Source organism: Panulirus ornatus, chromosome 4, assembly GCF_036320965.1.
Source record: "Panulirus ornatus isolate Po-2019 chromosome 4, ASM3632096v1, whole genome shotgun sequence".
Taxonomy (NCBI): Eukaryota; Metazoa; Arthropoda; class Malacostraca; order Decapoda; family Palinuridae; genus Panulirus; species Panulirus ornatus.
The window spans coordinates 26,724,002-26,731,069 of record NC_092227.1 but is presented as its reverse complement, the minus strand read 5'-3'; positions in this window follow the sequence as shown (position 1 = coordinate 26,731,069).

The following is a 7,068-nucleotide window of genomic DNA, read 5'->3' as shown; positions in this document are numbered from 1 at the left end:
TATATATATATATATATATATATATATATTATCCCTGGGGATAGGGGAGAAAGAATACTTCCCACGTATTCCCTGCGTGTCGTAGAAGGCGACTAAAAGGGGAGCGAGCGGGGGGCTGGAAATCCTCCCCTCTCACTTTTTTTTTTTTTTCTTAATTTTCCAAAAGAGGGAACAGAGAAGGGGCCCAGGTAAGGATATTCCCTCAAGGGCCCAGTCCTCTGTTCTCAACGCTACCTCGCTAATGCGGGAAATGGCGAATAGTATGAAAGAAAGAAATATATATATATATATATATATATATATATATATATATATATATATATATATATATATATATATATATATATATATATATATTATTTTTTTTTTTTATTATACTTTGTCGCTGTCTCCCGCGTTTGCGAGGTAGCGCAAGGAAACAGACGAAAGAAATAGCCCAACCCCCCCCCCCCATACACATGTATATACATTACGTCCACACACGCAAATATACATACCTGCACAGCTTTCCATGGTTTACCCCAGACGCTTCACATGCCTTGCTTCAATCCACTGACAGCACGTCAACCCCGGTATACCACATCGCTCCAATTCACTCTATTCCTTGCCCTCCGTTCACCCTCCTGCATGTTCAGGCCCCGATCACACAAAATCTTTTTCACTCCATCTTTCCACCTCCAATTTGGTCTCCCTCTTCTCCTTGTTCCCTCCACCTCCGACACATATATCCTCTTGGTCAATCTTTCCTCACTCATCCTCTCCATGTGCCCAAACCACTTCAAAACACCCTCTTCTGCTCTCTCAACCACGCTCTTTTTATTTCCACACATCTCTCTTACCCTTACGTTACTCACTCGATCAAACCACCTCACACCACACATTGTCCTCAAACATCTCATTTCCAGCACATCCATCCTCCTGCGCACCACTCTATTCATAGCCCACGCCTCGCAACCATACAACATTGTTGGAACCACTATTCCTTCAAACATACCCATTTTTGCTTTCCGAGATAATGTTCTCGACTTCCACACATTCTTCAAGGCCCCCAGAATTTTCGCCCCCTCCCCCACCCTATGATCCACTTCCGCTTCCATGGTTCCATCCGCTGCCAGATCCACTCCCAGATATCTAAAACACTTTACTTCCTCCAGTTTTTCTCCATTCAAACTCACCTCCCAGTTGACTTGACCCTCAACCCTACTGTACCTAATAACCTTGCTCTTATTCACATTTACTCTTAACTTTCTTCTTCCACACACTTTACCAAACTCAGTCACCAGCTTCTGCAGTTTCTCACATGAATCAGCCACCAGCGCTGTATCATCAGCGAACAACAACTGACTCACTTCCCAAGCTCTCTCATCCCCAACAGACTTCATACTTGCCCCTCTTTCCAAAACTCTTGCATTTACCTCCCTAACAACCCCATCCATAAACAAATTAAACAACCATGGAGACATCACACACCCCTGCCGCAAACCTACATTCACTGAGAACCAATCACTTTCCTCTCTTCCTACACGTACACATGCCTTACATCCTCGATAAAAACTTTTCACTGCTTCTAACAACTTTCCTCCCACACCATATAATCTTAATACCTTCCACAGAGCATCTGTATCAACTCTATCATATGCCTTCTCCAGATCCATAAATGCTACATACAAATCCATTTGCTTTTCTAAGTATTTCTCACATACATTCTTCAAAGCAAACACCTTATCCACACATCCTCTACCACTTCTGAAACCACACTGCTCTTCCCCGATCTGATGCTCTGTACATGCCTTCACCCTCTCAATCAATACCCTCCCATATAATTTCCCAGGAATACTCAACAAACTTATACCTCTGTAATTTGAGCACTCACTCTTATCCCCTTTGCCTTTGTACAATGGCACTATGCACGCATTCCGCCAATCCTCAGGCACCTCACCATGAGTCATACATACATTAAATAACCTTACCAACCAGTCAACAATACAGTCACCCCCTTTTTTAATAAATTCCACTGCAATACCATCCAAACCTGCTGCCTTGCCGGCTTTCATCTTCCGCAAAGCTTTCACTACCTCTTCTCTGTTTACCAAATCATTTTCCCTAACCCTCTCACTTTGCACACCACCTCGACCAAAACACCCTATATCTGCCACTCTATCATCAAACACATTGAACAAACCTTCAAAATACTCACTCCATCTCCTTCTCACATCACCACTACTTGTTATCACCTCCCCATTTGCGCCCTTCACTGAAGTTCCCATTTGCTCCCTTGTCTTACGCACTTTATTTACCTCCTTCCAGAACATCTTTTTATTCTCCCTAAAATTTAATGATACTCTCTCACCCCAACTCTCATTTGCCCTTTTTTTCACCTCTTGCACCTTTCTCTTGACCTCCTGTCTCTTTCTTTTATACATCTCCCACTCAATTGCATTTTTTCCCTGCAAAAATCGTCCAAATGCCTCTCTCTTCTCTTTCACGAATACTCTTACTTCTTCATCCCACCACTCACTACCCTTTCTAATCAACCCACCTCCCACTCTTCTCATGCCACAAGCATCTTTTGCGCAATCCATCACTGATTCCCTAAATACATCCCATTCCTCCCCCACTCCCCTTACTTCCATTGTTCTCACCTCTTTCCATTCTGTACTCAGTCTCTTCTGGTACTTCCTCACACAAGTCACCTTCCCAAGCTCACTTACTCTCACCACCCTCTTCACCCCAACATTCACTCTTCTTTTCTGAAAACCCATACAAATCTTCACCTTAGCCTCCACAAGATAATGATCAGACATCCCTCCAGTTGCACCTCTCAGCACATTAACATCCAAAAGTCTCTCTTTCGCACGCCTGTCAATTAACACGTAATCCAATAACGCTCTCTGGCCATCTCTCCTACTTACATAAGTATACTTATGTATATCTCGCATTTTAAACCAGGTATTCCCAATCATCAGTCCTTTTTCAGCACATAAATCTACAAGCTCTTCACCATTACCATTTACAACACTGAACACCCCATGTATACCAATTCTTCCCTCAACTGCCACATTATTCACCTTTGCATTCAAATCACCCATCACTATAACCCGGTCTCGTGCATGAAAACCACTAACACACTCATTCAGCTGCTCCCAAAACACTTGCCTCTCATGATCTTTCTTCTCATGCCCAGGTGCATATGCACCAATAATCACCCACCTCTCTCCATCAACTTTCAGTTTTACCCATATTAATCGAGAATTTACTTTCTTACATTCTATCACATACTCCCACAACTCCTGTTTCAGGAGTATTGCTACTCCTTCCCTTGCTCTTGTCCTCTCACTAACCCCTGACTTTACTCCCCAGACATTCCCCAACCACTCTTCCCCTTTACCCTTGAGCTTCGTTTCACTCAGAGCCAAAACATCCAGGTTCCTTTCCTCAAACATACTACCTATCTCTCCTTTTTTCACATCTTGGTTACATCCACACACATTTAGGCACCCCACTCTGAGCCTTCGAGGAGGATGAGTACTCCCCGCGTGACTCCTTCTTCTGTTTCCCATTTTAGAAAGTTAATACAAGGAGGGGAGGATTTCTGGCCCCCCGCTCCCGTCCCCTCTAGTCGCTTTCTACGACACGCGAGGAATATATATATATATATATATATATATATACATATTCTTTTTTTTTTTTTCGCTGTCTCCCGCGTTTGCGAGGTAGCGCAAGGAAACAGACGAAAGAAATGGCCCAAACCACCCTCATACACATGTATATATATACGTCCACACACGCAAATATACATACCTACACAGCTTTCCATGGTTTACCCCAGACGCTTCACATGCCTTGATTCAATGCACTGACAGCACGTCAACCTCGGTATACCACATCGCTCCAATTTACTCTATTCCTTGCCCTCCTTTCACCCTCCTGCATGTTCAGGCCCCGATCACACAAAATCTCTTTCACTCCATCTTTCCACCTCCAATTTGTATATATATATATATATATATATATATATATATATATATATATATATATATATATATATATATATATATATATATATATATATATATATATATATATATATATATATATATATATATTTATATATATACATATATATATATATATACATATATATGTATATATGTATATATATATATATATATATATATATATATATATATATATATATATATATATATATATATATATATATATATATATATATATATATATATATATATATATATACATATATATATTTACTCTTAACTTTCTTCTTCCACACACTTTACCAAACTCAGTCACCAGCTTCTGCAGTTTCTCACATGAATCAGCCACCAGCGCTGTATCATCAGCGAACAACAACTGACTCACTTCCCAAGCTCTCTCATCCCCAACAGACTTCATACTTGCCCCTCTTTCCAGGACTCTTGCATTTACCTCCCTAACAACCCCATCCATAAACAAATTAAACAACCATGGCGACATCACACACCCCTGCCGCAAACCTACATTCACTGAGAACCAATCACTTTCCTCTCTTCCTACACGTACACATGCCTTACATCCTCGATAAAAACTTTTCACTGCTTCTAACAAGGTTATTAGGTACAGTAGGGTTGAGGGTCAAGTCAATTGGGAGGTGAGTTTGAATGGAGAAAAACTGGAGGAAGTGAAGTGTTTTAGATATCTGGGAGTGGATCTGTCAGCGGATGGAACCATGGAAGCGGAAGTGGATCATAGGGTGGGGGAGGGGGCGAAAATTTTGGGAGCCTTGAAAAATGTGTGGAAGTCGAGAACATTATCTCGGAAAGCAAAAATGGGTATGTTTGAAGGAATAGTGGTTCCAACAATGTTGTATGGTTGCGAGGCGTGGGCTATGGATAGAGTTGTGCGCATAAGGATGGACGTGCTGGAAATGAGATGTTTGAGGAAAATGTGTGGTGTGAGGTGGTTTGATCGAGTAAGTAACGTAAGGGTAAGAGAGATGTGTGGAAATAAAAAGAGCGTGGTTGAGAGAGCAGAAGAGGGTGTTTTGAAATGGTTTGGGCACATGGAGAGAATGAGTGAGGAAAGATTGACCAAGAGGATATATGTGTCGGAGGTGGAGGGAACGAGGAGAAGAGGGAGACCAAATTGGAGGTGGAAAGATGGAGTGAAAAAGATTTTGTGTGATCGGGGCCTGAACATGCAGGAGGGTGAAAGGAGGGCAAGGAATAGAGTGAATTGGAGCGATGTGGTATACAGGGGTTGACGTGCTGTCAGTGGATTGAATCAAGGCATGTGAAGCGTCTGGGGTAAACCATGGAAAGCTGTGTAGGTATGTATATTTGCGTGTGTGGACGTGTGTATGTACATGTGTATGGGGGGGGGTTGGGCCATTTCTTTTGTTTGTTTCCTTGCGCTACCTCGCAAACAAGGGAGACAGCGACAAAGTATAAAAAAAAAAAAAAAAAAAATATATATATATATATATATATATATATATATATATATATATATATATATATATATATATATATATTTATATATATATATATATATATATATATATATATATATATATATATATATATATATATATATCTGTTTCCCATTTTAGAAAGTTAATACAAGGAGGGGAGGATTTCTGGCCCCCCGCTCCCGTCCCCTCTATATATATATATATATATATATATATATATATATATATATATATATATATATATATATATATATATATATATATATACACACCCATACACATACATAAACGTATCGACATATACATACATATGCATACACATACAGATATATACAAACATACACGTGTACATATTCCTACTTACTTGCCTTCATCCATTCCTGTCGCTATCCCACCCCACTGGAAACAGCATCATAACCCCCCCCCTGCCCCCTCTTCAGCGAGGTAGCGCTAGGAAAACAGACAAAAAGGCCACATTCGTTCCCACTCTGTCTCTAGGTGACATGCATAATGTACCGAATCCACAGCACTCTGGCCACATCCAGGGCCCACAGACCTTTCCTTGGTTTACTCCAGACGCTTCACATGCCCTGTTTCAGTCCACTGACAGCACGTCGACCTCGGTATACTACATCGTTCCAATTCACTGTGTTCCTAGCAAGCCTCTCATCCTCCTGTATGTTCAGGCCCCGATCGCTAAAAATCTCTTTTGGCTCCATCCTTCCACCTCCAACTTGGTCTCCTGGTTCTTCTTGTTCCATTTCAACATCCTCTCCTGCTCTCTCATCCACACTCTTTTTATTTCCACAAATCTCTTCTACCCTTTTATTACTTACTCGATCAAACCACCTCACACTGCATATTGTCCTCAAACATTTCATTTCCAACACATCCACCCTCCTTCGTACGACCCTATCTATAGCCCACGCCTCCCAACCATATAACGTTGTTGGAAGTACTATTCATTCAAACATACCCATTTCGCTCTCCGCGATAACGTTTTCTCCTTCCACACATTCTTCAACGCTTCCAGAATCTTCTGCCCCTCCCCCACCCTATGACTCACATCCGCTTCCATGGTTCCATTTACTCCTAAGTCCACTCCCAGATATCGAAAAGACTTCCCTTCGTCCAATTTTCCTCCATTCAAACTTAAGTTCCGACTAACTTGCCCTTCTACCCTACTGAACCTAATAACCTTGCCTTTATCAACATTTACTCTCAATTTCCTCCTTTCACACATTTTTCCAAACTAAGTCACCAACTTCTGCATTTTCTAACCCGAATCATCCACTAGCACTGTATCATCAGCGAACAACTGCCTCACATCCCACTCCCAGTCATCCCCAACAGACAGCCTACTCGACCCTCTCACCCAAACTCTTACATTTACCTCCCTAACCACCCCATCCTTAAACATATCGAAAAACCATGGGGACATCACACACCCCTGCCGACATTCACTGGGAACCAATCACTCCCCTCTCTTCCTACTCGCTACTCGTACACATGCCTTACATACTTGGTAAAATTTTTTCACTTCTTCTAGCAACTTACCTCCCGAAGCAAATACTCTTAGGAAGTTCCACAAAGCA